This window comes from Sus scrofa, chromosome 10, assembly GCF_054392235.1.
Source record: "Sus scrofa isolate SSC_HxYL_T2T_F1_AM1 chromosome 10, Sscrofa_HxYL_maternal_Yorkshire_Landrace_v2.0, whole genome shotgun sequence".
Lineage (NCBI taxonomy): Eukaryota > Metazoa > Chordata > Mammalia > Artiodactyla > Suidae > Sus > Sus scrofa.
In genome coordinates this window covers 78,304,501-78,325,717 of record NC_139392.1, presented here as the reverse complement: position 1 = coordinate 78,325,717, position 21,217 = coordinate 78,304,501, and the positions used below count along the sequence as shown (strand labels likewise).

The 21,217-nt window shown below is 40.7% G+C and overlaps 1 pseudogene; it reads right to left on the bottom strand.

The window, feature by feature from the left end:
* Positions 1-4,544: 4,544 nt before the first annotated feature.
* On the bottom strand, positions 4,545-4,626 carry LOC146399538 (U6 spliceosomal RNA; annotated as a pseudogene).
* Positions 4,627-21,217: the final 16,591 nt, after the last annotated feature.

The following is a 21,217-nucleotide window of genomic DNA, read 5'->3' as shown; positions in this document are numbered from 1 at the left end:
CCTTGGTATCTGATCAAATCCCCACCCCCACCCAATCCCCTACATCTTACCGCTCTGGTCTGCCTTCAGCATGAATTCTGTTGGGTCTAGATTCCTACTAGGAATCCCCTATTGTTGATGTTTCCTCTTAGTAATTTTCCATCTGCTGACACCCCAGTCTGCCCCTTGCATGTAAATATGCACTTCTTGTTATTGTTGGAGTGGAGTCTCTCCTCCAAAGACCTGCTTTTTTTTTTTTTTTTTTTGGTCTTTTTGCCTTTTCTAGGGCCGCTCCCACAGCATATGGAGGTTCCCAGGCTAGGGGTCCAATCGGAGCTGTAGCCGCCAGCCTACACCACAGACACAGCAACTCGGGATCCGAGCCACGTCTGCGACCTACACCACAGCTCACGGCAACACCGGATCCTTAACCCACTGAGCAAGGCCAGGGATTGAACCCACAGCCTCATGGTTCCTAGGCGGATTCGTTAACCACTGAGCCACGATGGGAACTCTCAAAGACCTGTTGTACTAGCCACCCTGCCACCCCCTTGAAAAAAATATGCCTTACTCTCTTTAACAAGGGCCATGAATCATTTTTTAACACCACAATGTTTGAATTTTTCATGATTTCTTATGATTTTGCAACTGGAAAAATAATAGATACACATGTAGATGTTAAAATTGTCTTCTTTTTTTTTTTTTTTGTCTTTTTGTCTTTTGTTGTTGTTGCTATTTCTTGGGCCGCTCCCGCGGCATATGGAGGTTCCCAGGCTAGGGGTCCAATCGGAGCTGTAGCCACTGGCCTACGCCAGAGCCACAGCAATGCGGGATCCGAGCCGCGTCTGCAACCTACACCACAGCTCACGGCAACGCCGGATCGTTAACCCACTGAGCAAGGGCAGGGACCGAACCCACAACCTCATGGTTCCTAGTCGGATTCGTTAACCACTGCGCCACGACGGGAACTCCAAAATTGTCTTCTTGAATAAATTCAGAGGGATCAAAAACAATCTTGATTTTTTTTTTTTTTTTTTTGTCTTTTTGTTTTTTGTTGTTGTTGCTATTTCTTGGGCCGCTCCCGAGGCATATGGAGGTTCCCAGGCTAGGGGTTGAATCGGAGCTGTAGCCACCGGCCTACGCCAGAGCCACAGCAATGCGGGATCCGAGCCGCGTCTGCAACCTACACCACAGCTCACGGCAACGCCGGATCGTTAACCCACTGAGCAAGGGCAGGGACCGAACCCGCAACCTCATGGTTCCTAGTCGGATTCGTTAACCACTGCGCCAAAACGGGAACTCCCAATCTTGATATTAATATGAATTTAATCTATGTACAGGGCTGTTATAACAGATTGGCAGGTGTTAATACAACTGAGGCCAAAACATGCAAATATGACTCTGCCTACATGTAGGTAACTTAGCACAGGGGGTGATACAGAGGGAAGGCTGCTTTTAAAGAAACTAAACAGTATGTGGTGAGGGATGGACTAGGGGTTTGGGATGAAAATGTTGTAAAGTTGGGTTGTGACGATAGTTGTAAACTCTAAATATAAAACAATTGACTGAATTTAAAACAAATGAAACTAAACAGTAAGATAAAGATATAGAGTAGAATCTGGCAGGCAAGCATTCATTGACCACAGGTAAATTAGCTTGAAAACTCCTAGACCTGGGACACAATCACATAGAGTGATTTTTTTTAATTTTAATTTTAATTTTTTTTTCTAACTTGGCTGTACATAAAGCCATTTTACCCTGGCCCGAATAATCCCATTTGTGAGGATTAGTGCTATGAAGCAGTAAACTTTAGGAAACGAATGTTAAATTGTTTCAAGAGAGGTTAAGAAATATGACTATGTGCCACTATTCTGCAAATACCTTGCGTCAAGATTTCCTTAATTCAGCCTAAAAATTTTGTTTGTCTATTTTTAATTCAACACACCTGGCTAACTATGCGTTCCTCTAACGGAAAAGATAACTTTTGTTGTTATGGATATTCGCTAATGTTTATTGGTTGCTTCTGATGGCTGAAGCACGGTACTCAGCAGACTTAGGTGTATGGTCTCATGTAATTCACCCAACATATGAGGTAGTTACTAACATTAAACTCGTGTCAGCTCTCCCAGCAACCCTCTGAGGTGGTTACTATTATAAGATCCAGTCCACAAATAAAGACCTTTCTAAGGACACATAGCATGGCAAGTAAGTGAGCACAGCCAGGGTTTGAACACAGGTTTGTTTCCATTCCAGGCTTGACCTCTTAACCATGGTGCTTCATCTAAGGCGCACTACAGGGGAAACATTCTTGAGAGGACAGCATCAAGAAGGAAACATTTGGAGTTCTTTGGTGGCTCAGTGGGTTAGGGATCTGGCATTGTTACTGCTATGGCTCTGGTTACTGCTGTGTCACAGGTTCGATCCCTGGCCTGAGAATTTCATCATGCCATGGGTGTGGCCAAAAAAAAAGGAAAAAAGAAGAAGAAGGAAACCCCCAATCACAGATGCGTGAAGCGGGTGGACGTTCAGTGTCTACATGGGGAAGCTGAATCATGCAGCTCTCAGTCACATGCTTAGGAGCTAAGCCAGAGTGTGGAACCAGGGCATCCAGACACACAAGCCACTCCTTTGCCACTTGTCTCTGTACTTGTGGACATGTGTGTGGTGGTGATAGAAAGCTTATCTTCTAACAGGAGAAGGTCTATAAGCCCCTCATGGTTGGTGAGCGACACCAGTCACCTCCTTAGCTTCCACTCACCTCTCACTCACACTGAACTGAGTGGCTCTCTGAGTGAGCAAGAATTCCATGTCTAAAGTTATTACTGAAATACACCTATCATTTTAAACTCATTTAAAAACATTTTCTAAATGTACCGTCTAGATAAAATGCTCAAATAAGAGCAAGTGGTTGCCATGGCACTCGAGGCAGCATTCACAGGGCACAAACATCTTCCTAATAGAGTTTTTCTAATAAAAATAGCTAAGAAAGCAGTAAATTTAAGAGGGGTGAGGGAATTAAAAAAAAAAAACACACCATAGTTCATTATGTTTAATTTGTTTTGGTTTTTACCATGTTTGATACCATTATTTATTTATTTATTTATTTATTTTGTCTTTTTGCTATTTCTTTGGGCCGCTCCCGCGGCATGTGGAGGTACCCAGGCTAGGGGTTGAATCGAGCTGTAGCCACTGGCCTACGCCAGAGCCACAGCAACGCGGGATCCGAGCCGCGTCTGCAACCTATAGCACAGCTCATGGCAACGCCGGATCGTTAACCCACTGAGCAAGGGCAGGGACCGAACCCGCAACCTCATGGTTCCTAGTCGGATTCGTTAACCACTGCGCCACGACGGGAACTCCTGATACCATTATTTAAACTCCAGTCAATATTACAGCTGTCTTCAGATGGAGTCGAACTCCTGGAACTTGCCTTTGTGTATTTGGAGCCTCTTACACCTGTGTTACAGCTAATTGTAAATAGATGATCTTCGAAACTATTTCTGAAAATGTCTGCAGGGCAACTGCTCTGTCACTGGACATGCCTGTGGTGTCTTGTCAGGTGCAGAAGAGAGAATAACACAGACAGGCTGAGAAAAATGGACTTTAAAAAAAATCACCTAGCCTAGAACATTCTACACACACACACACACACACACACACACACACACACACCCTCTTTATGCATAAGACAGAGTGATACCTAGTTGCATTACCAGTTAATGCTCTAAGGACTCCTCGTGGACAGTTCTGGGGAAGACACTAGTAATCCCTGAAGACCCCCTCCCCATACAGATGCCTCCCCTGTGGTGTGTTGTTGCAGCCCCTCATGTGCTTCCTTTGAGAAGAGAAAAACAACAACATAACAAAGCAAAAAAAGAGGAGCCACAGACATGTGGAAGCTGTCCTGGCATTCATAGCTGGGCCACTGTGGGCAGTCTCACAGAATATCAAGACAAGGCTGCTCTGAGGCCAAGATAAAATGAGGCAAAGCAAGACCGCGTCACCATTTTTGTCTCAGACAGACAGAGCCAGGTCACTGTCCAAGCCACAGAGTAGCAAATATTCGTTCTCTTACTCCTGAGTGACCGTGGTGACTGTACCCAGGTAGGGAAGTGCCCCCTAATTTCTGGCAGCATTCCACGGGAGCAAAGCCCCACTTCCTTAGGCCCTCCCCCAAATCATGCATCCAGGTTCTTCTAACAGGGTTCTTTCCAACACCCTCTCTTTTCTTTTCCTTTTTTTTTTAACATGGAATGCTTCATGAATTTGCATGCCATTCTTTTTTTTTTTTTTTTGTCTTTTGTCTTTGTTGTTGTTGTTGTTATTGTTGCTATTTCTTGGGCCGCTCCCGCGGCATATGGAGGTTCCCAGGCTAGGGGTTGAATCGGAGCTGTAGCCACCGGCCTACGCCAGAGCCACAGCAACGCGGGATCCGCGTCTGCAACCTACACCACAGCTCACGGCAATGCCGGATCGTTAACCCACTGAGCAAGGGCAGGGATCGAACCCGCAACCTCATGGTTCCTAGTCGGATTCGTTAACCACTGCGCCACGACGGGAACTCCTGCATGCCATTCTTGTGCAGGGCCCAAGCTAATCTTTTCTGTATCGTTCCAGTTTTAATATATGTGCTGCCGAGGTGATCACCCAACACCCTCTCACTGGGACACCTGCAGTACCACATAGTGTGTGTTCTCCTCCATGCAGCCCTGGGTGGTCTTTGGCTGGAGGGGATAGATCCCCTCATAATGGAGATTAAATGTTTCAGTTATTTTATCTGGGAGTTCCTATTGTGGTTCAGCCATAAGGAACCTGACTAGTATCCCTGAGGACTTGGGTTCGATCCCTGGACCCGCTAGGTGGGTTAAGGATCCCACGTTGCTCTAGCTATGGCGTAGGCCGGCGGCTACAGCACTGATTTGACCCCTCGCCTGGGAACTTCCACATGCTGCGGGTGTGGGCCCACAAAGACAAAAATAAAAAAATTTATTTTATATGTTGCTTTTTCTCCCATCCTCTCGACGAGACAGCCAGCTTCCAGGACACAGAGACCATGGCAATACTGTCCTCTATGATATTCAAAGTATGTAGGCTTTATCTGGACTATAGCAGATGCTCAGTATTTGCTAATTAAGTGAATGAATATGAGGGGACAGACATTGGGACAGACTCCTATTCCCCGGGTTCCTCACGTCTCTCCTATCAGAGAGGAAGTCAGCCTCAGGAGAGGAAGTGTACTAACAATCTGCCCTGGAAAACGTACTCGGAACCACCTTGCGAGGCATACTTACTCCTAGCCTAACGCTCCCCTGGGTGGTAATAACACTCATCCTCCAAAGGTTGGAGTTCAAACTGTTTCCAACAGCGGTGAAGATGTTTTCTTGGTTCTCCCTTCTGTATTCTTTACAGCTTTATTGTTTTGCTCTCTAATTACAAAAGCAGTCCCTCTCTATTTCCGTATTTGGAAACTTTGGAAAATGTAGCAGAATATAAAGAAGATACACCCATGCCCTGTTCTCAAAGCAGGCTCCTTTCCCTCCAGTGCAGGTTCCCATCACCTTGGTGGTTTGGTGATTGAGACTCAGTCTTTAAATATTCAGCGATTTGATTTAAAGAGCAATGCAAGTTATGTGATGGTGGGCAGTTAAGAAAGGCATTTTTGAAGGCATGTAGTGAGAGGACCCAGGAATGCCGGCATCCTGCTCTGCCAATCAGCCAATCACCTTTTTTCCTTTTAGGCTTGCTCATCCCATCTTGCATAAAGGCCACAGGAAACAAGGTTTCTCTTTATTACTTGTGCCTGAGCCCTGGAGAATCTGGTAAAGCTGGATTCGAGTTGGCATCAGGCTACAGAGCAGTGGGACAGGTAGGGGTGGAGGGATGGAGGAGACAGGAATGGTGGTGGAGAAGCAGGGGCTTGTTGGCGGGGGTGCTTCCTATCTCTGACTTCAGTCCAGGTCTTGTGGCGACAGTTCAGGAACTGTTAGCCATGACCTGCAGGCTCAGAAATGTCTATATTTTCCAGGTACAGAAATAGCTGTACCTTTCCATCCATGGTAACTCCTTTTATCATCTTCCCCAATGGCCTGCAGTCCTTTTACTGAGTTCATCTCACCAAATTGCATATATTGGGAGAGTGTCAATTGCCATTGTGTCCTCTTTTTCTCTCTTGCAAATTCAAGCCCTATATTTATCAGATAAAAATCGTTATCAAAAAGTTGACAATATAAAAACTGCACAGACCAGTGTTGTGGTTCTGATGCTAAGAAGCAAAAATGTTAGTTGATACCGATAAACAATAATGGAAGTCATACACAGACACTTCAACACCATTCACTGTTATTATTGCCCCCTAAAATGTAGCAGCCACTCTGTATTTATGCATGATGTTAATTATGTGTTAGATTGATAAAACTGGGATTGTTAAAACTCTAGCATGTCGGAACACTCTGGTAACCATCTGCTTCATCTAATAAACCCCAGGAATCTCTATGATGTCATCAGCAGCCAATCAGAGCTTCTGTTGGCATGTAGTCACTTGACTAAATAACTGTTTACTTCCTACCATGTGCCAGCCATGTACTGAGTACTCTCCCAAGATAGATGAATGAAACAGTCCCTTTGTTGGGCGTTCAGAGAGAATTACCAGTGTGATAACCACACTGTTGATATATTACAATAAAGAGCAAAGAAATGGATACTTAACTAGTTTGTATAACCTTATGAAATCATTATTTTACTCATCTTTTAAAAATATTAGAAATAAAAATATTAGAAATAGCTCTAATTCCCCATTATTGTGTTCCTGGACTCTTGCAGGGGGACTACTGATCATGTCACACATTTTAGAAAATAACACCAGTGTCTCAATAGGTCAGAATCTCTGTTCTCGGTTTTATTGTTATTTGCTTGTGGTTTTTGAAATGCTTTAAATACATAAAGCTCTTAGTTATCAGTCGTAAGACAAGGAGAAACATAATAAACTACTTTGAAGTTGTGAAAATACATCTGAATTAAGTGGTTTTGCTTCCAACTGGATCCCAAATTGTTGAAGTCCTTATAGTTTTCTTTGGTCTTGAATGCAAAACTGTGGTCATCTCTGGCATAAACTTAGTCACTCTGTAAATGAAGGTACTCTTTAGGACTTTATATATTAGGAACCCCCTTTCTATTCCTGACAAAGACAATCATTCCATTCATTTAGGTAATCAAACAATTGTTGATTTGACCCAACTAGATAAACACAGCACCTATAGTGTAACACTCTTGCCTTTCAATTTTGTAAGGTTTTCAGATGGGTCCTAGAAATTTCATTGCAAAAAAACACCCACAGATCTTCAGAATCAATGCTAACTAGACTTCTCTTTATCTTAAAGATCTACTCATGAGACTAAATGGAATTGAGTTTCCTTTCTTCCCAGGAAAGACTTTGGACCTAGGAACAGTATGGTGCAGCAATAGAGGAATTAAAAAAAAAAAAAAAAAGAATGCACATATATGTATAACTAAGCCACCTCGCTGTACAATAGAAATTAGCACAACATTGAAAATCAACCATACTATATTAATAATAATAAGAACAAGAAGATTTGCTCTGGAGTGGGACTGCCTAGGCTTCAAATTGCTCTCTTGCTACTTACTGTATATCCTGTACCTTAATTTCCTCATTTGTAAAGTGGTATAAATAATAGTACTTATCTCATAAATTGGTTGTGAGGTTGAACTTAGCTAATACATGGAAAATTCTTAAACAGTGCCTGGAGCATACAAAGAGTTCAATAATGTTGGTCATTAGTGTGTGCTTTTATTCAAAAGTATTCTGTTAAAAGTGCTATTTCCTGATGTGAAGGTAATCAGAACAGTTTCCAAGCAGTGGCTTGAGGAGAGGTGGGCTCCCCAAGTAAGTTTTCTGAAAAAAAAAAAAATTTTTTTTAATAAAGTTCCTTTGATCTAGGTTCATTATTGAGTAAACAAAGATCCAGCAGAGAGTATCTTTCTTCCTTGATGGCTGTTCAGTAACACAAACATTGCTGTGTACTTAAAGCTTTGCTTTCTGAGTCTAGTGGTTTTTGGTTTTTTGTTTTTGTTATTTTTTCAAGTATCCAATAATGACTGGTAGAATTTATTGACATACTAAGAAATTTCTGTCTCTGTCTGATTATCATACTCACAAGGAATCCATTAAATGAATCAATGGATGTTCATGGTAGCCAAGTTGCAAAGAAATCCAGTATCTCTAATGTTGTAGTGAAGGGAACCACAGTTTTAGCAACGTTTACTGACTCATCTTGTATCTGAGTCATTTGTAACCTCCCAAACTCTTCTCCAAGTTAATCCTCTTCTGAGCAAATGTCCAAGCAAATGATACAGTGTGGTATTTTTGAGACTCTGATCGCACTTTCAGAGCCAGCGATGGAGGAAATTTTACTCTGGGGGGAAAAATAGAAGAAGAAAAAGAAAAAGCACAAAAATAAGCCTTACAGACAAAAAGAAGTTTCTATTTTCCACCAAGTATTTGGAGATTGTTTGTCTTCTGTCCTCATTTTCTCATCTCCAGAGATGCTTGAGTGCCTGAAATGAGGAAAGATTGCATTCAGATTTAAAAAAAAAAATAGACTTAGCAATCCAAAAATGTCTAACCAGAAGCTATTTTAATGAATGATATATCTTTATATTAGTGAGATTGACAGACTGATGGCAGTTTTGGGTGTAAGCAAATTTAGTACAGTGTAGGTTAGGAAGTCTCATGGACGATTAACAAAAATAACTTTTTTCTGTTTGGAGGATTACTCAGATATCTCTGTGGAGATTGTTTCATTTAGATTCCAATTTTAGAACAGTAATCCCTGACACCAGAAAGAGGAGGAAGCGACATGCCAACTTAGTTATTTGGTTTTTAAGAGAAAAATAGAAAATAGTCAACTCAATTTACTCAGGTACAAAGGACATACGTTTTACTCAAGAATTATGGCCAGTTAAAGGAATGAGACACATTTTGAAGAAGGAAGTAAAAGGATGAAAACAATGTTGATAAAATGTGTAGTAATTCATTCTCTTGTCATAGCTTTATTGAGATCTAATTCACAGATGATGCAACTCACCAGTTTAAAGCACACATTCAGTGTTTAAAATGTATTTGCAGAGTTCTGCGACCATCACTATAGTCTAATTTTAGAATATTTTCTCTGTCCTCTAAGGAAGGCTTGTATTCCCATTTCCCCATTCCCCTCATCTTCCCACCCAAAGACCTAGGAACCACTAATCTACTTTCTGTCTCTGTAGATTTGTGGGTTTTTTGGTTGGTTTGTTTGTTTTGATTAAAGATTGTCCAGCAGTGAAAAGTTTTGTGGTTTTGATTGACATTTCCCTAAAGACAATAGTGTGGGGTATCTTCTCATAAGCTTATAAACCACTCTTCTATTTCCTTTGGAGAAATGTTCATTAAAACCCTTTACCTATTATTGTTGTTGTTATTGGACATGCCTGCTGCATGTGAAAGTTCCCTGCCTCTGGATGGAACCTGAGCTACAGTGAGTCCTAAACCACTAGGCCACCAGCAACGCTACCCTTTGCTTATTTTTAATGTTAAGTTGTCTTTTGGCGTTTTTTGTTTGTTTCTTTGTTTTTCAATGCACTCCCAGCATGTGGAGGCTCCCAGGCCAGAAATCGAACGTGCACCACAAGAGTGACATGAGCCACATCAGTGACACTATCCTTAACCCACTGAGCCATCAGGGAACTCCTGTAAGAGTTCTTTACATATTCTGGATAGGCTCCTTATGAGATGTGTGATTTGCAAATATCTTCTCCCACTTTATGGGTTGTCTTTTCACAGAGTAGCCTCTTCTTTGGACTACTCTTTATCCCTGGAAACTCCATGTCTTCACGCTAGTTCAAGGCTACCTCTACAGATCTGACCCCCACCCTCCTTAAACTTGCACGTCTTTACTTGCAACCCTCTCGATTTTCTTTTTTCAGGCAGGCAGTCTGTGTGTCGCCACTACATGTCTTTTTTTCATAAAAACAAGTAGTGCTGATAAATTTGCCTGCTCTAATCTTTGGCTTCCTTCATAAAATGTGATCTCAGATTTCAGCAGGAAAGCCTACGCAGAAATAGTCTAAAGACAGCAACTCTATTTGTAACGAGAAATGTATTCGATTTTCTGTTTGAGAAAGTGTTCCACATATTTGGTTCAAAAAAGGAATTCGGAAGGCTGAAGGCCCCTCTCTCATTTTCAGGCCTTAATTTTGAATGAAGTCATTATTTGAGTGCTTGTCTCATGGTTTCCATCAAGAATACGGAATAATTCTTACCACTCAAGAGTAGAACTATCACCAGGTATCATGGTATATATAAATAAGAGTCTTCAAAGGAGATTCCTAATTAACTGTGATGTAATTAATTACACTGATTATTTGTTTCTATCTTAAGGTTTGAGATTCATCTAGCCCTTTTAGTTTTAAATGTACATATGAATATTTATATCTCTTTTATGACATGAGAGATGTGATTACAGTTTCCTTGGATTAAAAAATACCTACACTAACATTATTAAAAGACACTCAAATCATGACATTTAGGAAAGTGGCAAATTAAATATGGATCATCTCTTAAAAAAAGAGTATAATTCAATCATACTCTGGGCATTTTTTAATCTCAAAAATATTTATCAAAAGTGTGCTTAATGGGGAAAAGACATAAATTTATAAAACTAAATGTCTATTGACTTACTACTAAAAATTAATTATAATGCATAGTGTTTATAATTTCTTCTTTGTTCCACAGTCCTCAACATTTAATTCAATTGAATAAATAATCATTTTTCCTATTTTATAGGTCATGACATATAAACATAGGCTGCATTCTAAGATGTAAGAGGCATTTATATGTTTACACATAGTAAATAGAAATACAAATTTTCTTTGTTTTAGTCTTTTTAGGTATATGTGAACTTCCTCAAACTGAAAGGATTGTTTTTATGAAGAAAGCCCCAATTCCTCTTTAAACATTGATTTACGCAACAATCACAGTACTAAAGGAAAGCCTAAGTGAAGATTCAGCAGGGAAAAGGGACCAATCATTTCTTTACCTTCACAAAGCTTATAATCCAGGAAATGGGCAAGTAACAGAATGGTACCCAGATTTGCATGGAAGAACCAACCACACAGAATCTTAAACAAAGGAGGAGAGCAGGACAAGATTTGCAGTCTGTGTATGTGTGTGTGTGTGTGTATGCATATATACACACATCTATACACACATACACACACATTTATATGTATATGTATATACATGTATACATTTTTTTAAAAGGCTGCACCCAGGGCATTTAGAAGTTCCTGGGCCATGGATTGAACCTCCACAGTGACACAAGCCACTACAGTCAGATTCTTAACCCATGTGCCATGGCAGGAACTCCCAGTTTAGAGGTATATTTATTGTGTTGGTAACATACCAGACAATATTTATATCATACACTCTCTAATATATTTTTCAAGTAAGATGACAATGAAAGCTGTATACATTTTGTTATAATTGTCAGAAGGTGGAAAGGAGAAACACATTTTAGTTTACTTGAGTAAGGCTCTGTTCCATAATTAACAGTGCAAGTGTGGCTTTATGAGAAGAATGGACTCCAGCTTTAGAGTACGTAAAATGACACCATGTAGACAAAGAGAATACTTTTCATTTTGAGAACATGGAATTTTGGGGGAAAAGCAGTTAAACAATAGCATCTTTTTGAATAAATTTGAATTATATTAAATTTAATTCCCTATATTGCAGTTTTGTGTTAGCCTAACAATTGTGTGTGTGTGTGTGTGTGTGTGTGTGAGTGATAAGCGGGGTTTGGTGGGAATGCCTTGCAAGAATTTTACCAATGTGTGCCTTGAACTGTGGATGTATACATAAAGTTTTTGTGAAGACATAAAACTATCAGGAGGATAGTATCTTTACACTGATAGGTTTCTCAAAGAACTGTTGAAATGAAGAACTATAGAAGCTATCACCATGTTATTCTGCCAGCCATAGTCTGGAAGTGCTCCCGGAAGTGACATTAAAAATATTTAGTAATGATTTGGAATGGATTAGCAATGAGATCCTTCCATGTAGCACTGGGAACTATGTCTAGTCACTTATGATGGAGCCTGATAATGTGAGAAAAAAGAATGTATACATGTATGTGTAACTGGGTCACCCTGCTGTACAGGAGAAAATTGACAGAACACTGTAAACCAGCTATAATGGAAAAAAATAAAAATCATTATTAAAAAAATAGTAATAAAGCCATCCATCAATCATAAAAAAAAAAAAATTAGTAATGGGGAGCTCCCATCATGGTGCAGTGGAAATGAATCTGACTAGGAACCATCCCTGGCCTCTCTCAGTGGGTTAAGGATCCGGCTTTGCTGTGAGCTATGGTATAGGTCGCAGACGTGGCTCGGGTCTGGTGTTGCTGTGGCTGTGGTGTAGGCCAGCAGCTGTAGCTCTCCCTGGTTTCTGGGTGGTGGGGATGTCCAGGGGTGCCGAAGGAGAAACTATAGAGGCCAGAGCAGCTGGGAGACCTCAGAGGACATAGGGTGTTGGCTGTTTCCCAAGGAACATGGAAAGATTTCAATATTTTATTACCAGCCAGTATGACCATAGCAGTAGATATTGGCTTAATATTAGCTGCGTGTGTTCCTATTTTTAGCATGAATAGGAAGAGCTATATAAAGATGGCAAGAAGGTAGGCATCTGTACAAGGTACAGGAAAAATATGTTCAGAAAACACTGCATTGGAAAACAATCAGTAAATTTAACATCCCTCAAATCGTTGTATGTTCCAAAGAAAATGAGTCAGAACCTCAAAACAGAGCATACGCAGAACCCAACTTGTAAAAAGCGTGACATTCTTCACAACGGAGATAGATTATGCTCAACGTTGGAGGAAGCATAGCTTTGGTTCTTCACTAAATAAGGACATAAAATTGCCAGAATGAACTCTCATTTTCAAATATTTATTGAGCTCTTAGAATACACAGGAATGTCAGGAATAAAAAGAACATTCTCCATTCGTAAGGATCTCTTCCTTAGAGTGTGTGTCAGGAAGTGAGAGAGTAGAATTTGAAACACCTTGAGGTCTCAGGTCTGCTACTTGCTGCTGGATGATCTCTGACAAATTAATGGATTAGTTAGAGTACTTGTTTACCTGCTTTCACAGAGATCAAAACAATGGCTGAAATAAAATACATTGCTTCTTGTTTCTCTTTCACTTAACAATCCAGGCTTTTAGACGGCTTCATGCGGTCCCTGGAGGACTTGGGTTTTGCCATAGCCTAAGGTTGGTCTTACCTGGATGGTGAGCGCTGATTCAACAGGACATTGGTGTTCCTGTCTGCTGGGGATGCCAGTGGAAGGTATTCCTCTAAAAGGCGGGACCTACAGGGCACACACATCAGTTTGAGTCGTGATTACTGAATCATGCACTTATCTGCGAGGGAATCTGAGAATTACGGTCTCTAGTTGGTGAGTCATGGACTCACCTAAAACTGTGGAGTTTCTAGTATTAAAAGGAGAAAGAAAAATTGGATATTGGGGAACAAGGAGTGGACTCTGCCACCTTTCACCACTCTGAGCCTCGGTTCTCCTTTGTGAAGTGCAGATGGTTGTATTGAGTGACCGGTGTGTAGAAAATACCTAGCCCAGTGCCCGGCGTATGCTCCACAGTCGTTAGTTTCTCCCCTCCCTGTCTTCATGCAACAGTGGCCTGGTAAGGTTCATAGGATTCTTTTTCTTCTTCTAAATTTTCTTTTTACCGCCATGCCTGTGGCATATTGAAGTTCCTGGGCTAGGGGTTCAACTGGAGCTGCTGCTGAGGCCTACACCACAGCCATGGCAATGCCAGATCCTGAACCCACTGAGCAAGGCCAGGGATGAACCTGCATTCTCATGTTGGGTTCTTAACCCACTGAGCCACAATGGGAACTCCAGATTCCTGTTTACAGAGGACTCAGCTCCAAAACGATGAGACCTGGTATAAAGACCAGTCACATGGTGCCAGGCCAGTCACTGTTTGTCATCCTGCGCCACAGCCCCGAAGTTGTGTTCACAAGGGTTACTAATGCATGAGGTTTCCTAGTTTACTACTTTTACTAGTTAACAAGTTTTATTATGAAATAGTATCTTCTTATAATGAAAGGCCAGAGTGATGTAGTGACTGGTTCAAAGGGAAGGATATACTTTTGCAGTTGAGGAAAGAATTCAGAGCTTCCAACTCTAACTTCTATTAGCAAATTATAAGACTTCATGCACCAAATATCAGAAATCCTAGGCTTTTGCGGATGTAGCAGAGGAAGGCGTGCTATGGGAGAAAATAGGAAAACATATGAGAGTAACTATTTTCTCTTCTGTCAGAATCGATAGGGTGACCACACATGCTATTTCGTCTAGAACACTTTTGAGTGTTACCCCTGAGGTTTTGGATAATTATTAAGAGGAATGCCTTTCCCACTCAAAAGTAGATGAGTTCAAAATACAAATTATAGATTAGTTGACTTAATGAAAAATTTCTTTTCTTCACTGATTCCATTTGCTCAGCAAATGGGCCGACATAAAAGGGTTGGCTTATACTGCAAATACAATGATTAATCAGAGTAAATCTGAGGCTGCCATGCAGTGATTTTCAAATTCCAAGGCACAACCATTCGTGGGCCATGAAATGACTTTGGGGTTATAACCAACCTTTACAGGGAAAAATAGAATAGTAAATAAAATAGCGTGCATGTATGTAGTAAAGTTAAGTGTTACATTTTTCAAAACTTGTTTCGGTTCTACATATATACATATAGTAGTGTACCTGTTCTCAGTGTAAATCTATTTTCTGTTTTGAGCTTCAGTTAAAAAAAACCAACAACAACAACAACAACAAAAGAACAGAAAACAAAAAGCAAAAGTTGGAAGCCACTGCATAGAGAAATCCAGAACTTAAAGAGCTCTACAAAAGAAGATGCAAGCTTATGGTAATTTATACCACTTTGCGGTCAGCTACTAGATGAATTGGCTATGCCAACAAGGTAACTAAAATTGACACACTTTGAGATGCAATAAAGAATAAACAGGAAAGCTTTCACTGCAATTACAGGTCAGAGAAAGCAATAATCACCTTAAAGTGTATGTTCTTTAGTTGCTTTAGTCGTCTTCCTATTCCAAGGTATTATTAAGCAGATAACACAATGCAGATAGATCCACCTGTGCACATGCTCTTTGGCACCTCAGAGTGCCTTTCTGTAAGGATGTTACACGATTTCTAAAAGACTTAAGGATAACTGCTTTATTAAAATGCTATTAGAGAAAAAAGTTGTAGAAGTATCTTTTTAATATGAGAGAGATTTTGACATATCAAGTAAAAAGACAGTATACTTTTTTCTTTTTAGGCCTCATACCATAGTTACAGCATAGTGTCTGTGATATGATCCCGTTTTTGTGAAAAAATAATGTGTGTGTTTATGTGTGTATCAGGATTTGTCAGCTTTGGTACTGTTCACATTTGGGGCCGGATGATTATTTGTTGTTCCTGCACTAGAGGAAATTTAGAAGCATCCTTAAATTCTAAGAACCACTAGATACCAGTAGCAGGACCACCTTCCCCCCCCCCACCCATCTGTGGCCTCTCCAGTTGTGACAACCAAAAATGTCACCAGACCCTGCCAAATCACCCCAGTTGAGAACCACTGATACAGATATAACTGACCAAGGAGTGTCTCTTTAGTGGATAGACTTTTTTTTTTTTTTAATGTCTTTCTCTTTTGGTTGTTTATAGATTCTGATTTTTCTATAATGAGCATATGGTATCTTCATAATAAAAAATTCCTATAAAACTGTATTTACATTGAAAATATATACTAGTTTCATAGCAGTTACTTTTACAAATTTGATGATGGAGATTCTTAAGCAGAAAGCTATTCCTGGAAAATCAAGTAGGAAGCTCAGATGTACCATTGCAGTGCTCAAGTAAGTGTGATTTCTTTCATTTTCTTCCCATTAATTCATTCATTCAAAGATGTCTATTTATTAGCACCGTGTCTGTAATTTTACATATGATACAGAGGAAGCTTTTAGAAATACCAGTAAGTGATGTTTTCCCTGTGTTTCACAGAAAATTAGAGTTGCAAGATGTATTTTACAGTAGAAATACAATCATTTCCAAAAAAAATCAAATTTGCTGGCATTCAAAATCTCCCCAGGTTGCTAAGCCTTCTCATGAATTACCTCCTAAAATGTTTATTAGAGGAGTTCCCACTGTAGCATATTGGGTTAAGGATCTGGCATTTTCTGCAGCTGTGCTGTAGGCTGCAGCTGTGGCTGAGATTCAATCCCTGGCCCAGGGAACCTCCATATGCCCTGAGTGCAGCCAAAAAAGGAAAAAAAAAAATGTTTATTAGAAACTGTCTTAGGTAACCATGAGGTTGTGGATTCGATCCCTGGCCTTGCTCAGTGTGTTAAGGATTTGGCGTTGCTGTGAGCTGTGGTGTAGGCTGGCAGCTGTAGCTCCAGCCAGATCTGGTGTTGCTGTGGCTGTGGCCTAGGCTGGCAGCTGTAGCTCCAATTCAACCCCTAGCCTGGGAACCTCCATATGCTGTGGGTGCGGTCCTAAAAAAAAAAAAAGAAAAAGAAAAGAAAATGTGACTCCTAACATAAAAAAAAAGAAAAAGAAATTGTCCTAGGTCCCCTCATATAAAAGTGCAAACATAGTGCAAAGATGCTCACCATGACACTCCTTGACTAGTGATGGAGTTACAACAATATAAATGTTTTTAAAAATACATTATCCCACATCCATACTTTGGGATTTTTTTTTTCTAGACGTTAGAAGAATGAAGTAGAGCTCTATATGGTGAGATGAAAAGTGCTTAGTATATACTAGTTAAGGAAAAAAGCATAAGACAAGAGAAAATATGCACAGTATAATCCCTCTATGAAAATATTTTATAGGCACATATACATATGCAATATACAACCTATATATGCCCATAAAAGTTCCAGAAATATCTATTATAAATTGTTAACCATGCTTTTTTTTTTTTTTTTTTTTGGCTTTTTTTGCTATTTCTTGGGCCGCTCCCGCGGCACATGGAGGTGCCCAGGCTAGGGGTCGAATCGGAGCTGTAGCCACCAGCTTACGCCAGAGCCACAGCAACGCGGGATCCGAGCCGCGTCTGCAACCTACACCACAGCTCACGGCAACGCCGGATCGTTAACCCACTGAGCAAGGGCAGGGACCGAACCTGCAACCTCATGGTTCCTAGTCGGATTCGTTAACCACTGCGCCACGATGGGAACTCCAACCATGCTTAATTACCTCTGGAGCATGAGATAGGGCGAGAGTGTGGAAAGGAATCTCACTTTATTTTTTTTTTGGCTGCACCCCTCAGCGTGTGGAAGTTCCCTGCCAGGGATCCACTTCGCGATACTGCAGTGGTGATGCTGGATCTTTAACCTGCTGCGCCTCCGGAGAATTCCCTCACTTTAATTTTTATATGTTAGTTCCCATCATGGCGCAGTGGCTAATGAATCTGACTAGGAACCATGAGGTTGTGGGTTCGATCCCTGGCCTTGCTCAGTGGGTTAAGGTTCCAGCGTTGCCGTGAGCTTGGTGCAGGTTTCAGATGCAGCTTGGATCCCGCGTTGCTGTGGCTCTGGCGTAGGTTGATACCCCTAGCCTGGGAACCTCCATCTGCCGCAGGAGCGGCCCAAGAAATGCCAAAAAAGACCCCCCCAAAAAAATCCAATAATTTTTATATGTTTGCATTGCTTTGATTTTTTACAATATCAATTATTTTAAAATACTAAGAAGTGATTTTGAAGTAACTTCATGTCTACCCTCCATCTTTTTTCTTAAGTCTTGCTGCAATAGTTATATAATGGCTGGACCTTCCACAATTGACCCCTTAGTCATTAAGAGTGTGTCGCTCAGCCTGGCCTTCAACCCACTGAGAGGGAGAGCAGTGTGAGAAGGTCTCTCCTTTCTCCCCCTTCATAAACATCCAAGATATTTAAAATGTTGGCGTACAGCCAGACAACTGAGTCGTAATAGAACCACCTTTGACAACAGATGACTGCATACACTACATTGTTGTTTAACGTGTGTGTGTGTGTGTGTGTGTGGTGTCTTGTTTCCCCTAGTTTATGTTAAGTCCTTTCTAAACAGGCACAGCCTTAATCCCTTGGACTGCTATAAGAGAACGCCCTCGACTGGGTAGCTTATAAACAACAGAAACTCACTTCTTGGGGTTCTGGAGACTGGGAGCCCAAGATCAAGGTGCCCTGGGGTCGGGTCTGGTGAGGGCCCTCTTCTGGGATGCAGAGATCTTGTTTTGTCCTCACCTCCTAATAGTATCATTTTTGCAGCTTAGGATTTCCACATATGAATTCTGGGGAGACACGAGCATTCAAACCATGTCATGGGCCATAGGCTCTAGTTCTGTTTCTCCCTCTGCAACCACCAGGGCTATTTATTACTAGATTATTATATTGGTGAAGGCAACCAGAAGCAGGCCACAGAGAAAGGAATAAACCGTGTCAGGTCTAAAAACCCCTATCCTAATGTGGTCCCAAATCTGGTGAACGGAATTCAGAGAATGCCTCAGGCTTTGAGTGTCTCCCCTTCATGCTGGGTTGATTTAAAACTGTGTGTGGGAATTGATTATTCCGTGCATATGACGTGATCTGAACCTCCTCGTGAATGACAACTCTGACTTTCGTTTTTCTCCATAGTCCATTGAATCCACAAGATGAAAAATGCCATTGCCTAGATAAGGACTTGAACCAGAAGAACTAGGGGAACTGCTGGGCTATTTATCAAAAGGATCTGCACATTTTTCAAGCCTAAATTAGGAGTCAGTGATTATGTATACTTTCCTGCTTTCACTCCACTTCTTGTTTTATTTTTTTCCTATAAAAGGCAAAAAACTCTTGATTACTTATGATCGAGTCATTATAAATTGATTTACATTTTCTGGAGGGATAAGATCACTAGATAGATGATAGGCTCTTCAGAGATACTAATAATTTCAGAAGAGCTATATGGTTTAAATAATGGAGAGGTGCTTTCATTTCTGCCTGGAAACTTCGCTTCCAGCCAGTGACATGTCAGCAGTGGGAAACATGCTAGAGAAAGAATATTGTGGTGTTGGTATGAGGTAGTGCCCTCTGTTTATTTATTTGTTCACTTTAAATTGTCAGTTTAACAGCATGAATCTATATCAACCCACACAATACTTCCTAAGATGATTGCCTTTATTGCTGATGTTCCATTTTTTCCTTGACAATATTCAGAAAAGATTTATTGAGAGTCTGCTGTGCCTCAGGGACTTTTCAGAATCTTTCCCACCACATATTGTATATTTTTAAGTTTAGTTTGGTTCTATATATGGTTAAACTGGGACATATTCCCATATGCTTTATGCATGTTAGTGCTCATTAAATGTTTGTTGAAAAGAATATAAAATTATTTTTGTATCTTGAAAATTCCACAAAAAGCTTAAGAAATAAAATTATAAATTCAAACAGCATTTCACTAGCCCAGCTCTTCAAATATCCCTTCCACGTGGGCATAAATGATTTGGTTTCAGTAAGTTTCAACTCCTTTATATCATTTAACGATTAGGTTTAAGTGCTGTATAGATACTGTGCATTTGTCAGAAAAATCAATAAGATATATAAAATGTATGATTTATGAAATAATGTCATGAAGTAAGTGCTGCTGCTGTGATATTTTATAAATGATACGTAATCATCTTTCTATATCAAACAGCACAGTTCTAGCTCATAATAGGGTTTTTTTAAACAGCTTCATTTAGATGTAGTACACATGCCATAAAATTCATCCTTCAAAAATATTCGTGGTGCAGTGGTTAATGAATCCAACTAGGAACCATGAGGTTGCAGGTTCAATCCCTGGCCTTGCTCAGTGGGTTAAGGATCTGAGCGTTGCCGTGAGCTGTGGTGTAGGTCACAGACGCGGCTTGGATTCTGTGTTGCTGTGGCTGTGGTGTAGGCCAATGGCTGCAGCTCTGATTAGACCCCTAGCCTGGGAACCTCCATGTGCTGCAGGAAGTGGCCCTATAAAAAGGCAAAAAGACAAAAAAAAAAAAAAAAAAAAGATTCAACTTAGTGGTGGTTTCTAGTATATTGACAGAGTTGTGCAACCATGACCACAATCTAATTTTAAATATTTTCATCACTCCAAAAAGGCATCCATCCCCACTGGTAGTGACTCCCTCTTCCTCCTCCTCCCCAGTCCCTGGCAGCCACTCATCTGTTTTTCGTCTCTATGGGTTTGCTGATTCTGGGCCTTTCATAGAAATGAAATTACACAATATGTGCCCTTTTGTGTCTGATTTCTTTCACTTAGAATAATGTTTTCAGGAGTTCTCTGGAGGCCTATCACGTTAAGGGTCTGGTGTTGTCACTGCTGTGGTGCAATTTCCATCCCTCGCCTGGGAACTTCTGCATGCCACAGGCGCATCAAAAAAAAAAAATCAAAATGAATAATGTTGTTGCATCATTTATCAGTACTTCAATCTTTTTATGGCTGCATAGTATTTTATTGTGTGGCTATACCACATTTTTAAAATCTGTTCATTAGCTGATGGATAACTGGGTTGTTTCCTTTTTTGGCAATTATGAATAGTACTATTATGAACACTGATACACACTTTTTTTTTTTTTGTCTTTTTAGGGGCACACCAGCAGCATACGGAGGTTCCCAGGCTAGGGGTCGAGTCAGAGCTGTAGCTACCGGCCTACGCCACAGCCACAGCAATGCCAGATCCTTAACTCACTAAGCGAGGCCAGCAATCGAACCCGAGTCATCATGGATGCTAGTGGATTCGTTCACTGCTGTGGCACCATGAGAACTCCTGATATACACATTTTTTTGGTGTGGATACATGCTTTTGTTTCTCTTGGTTATATACCTAGCAGTGTAAGTACTGGATCCTATGGTAACTCTATGTGTAACCTTTTGAGGAATTGCCAAATTGTTTTTCAAAATGTTTTCAAAGTTCCATGTTGGAGTTCCTATTATGGCTCAGTGGGTTAAGAATCCGACTAGCATCCATTAGGATTTGGGTTCAATCCCTCATCTCCCTCAGAGGGTTATGGATCAGGCGTTGCAGTGAGCTGTGGTGTAGGTTGCAGATGTGGCTCAGATCTGGTTTGGCTGTGGCTGTGGCTGTGGCTGGCAGCTGAAGCTCT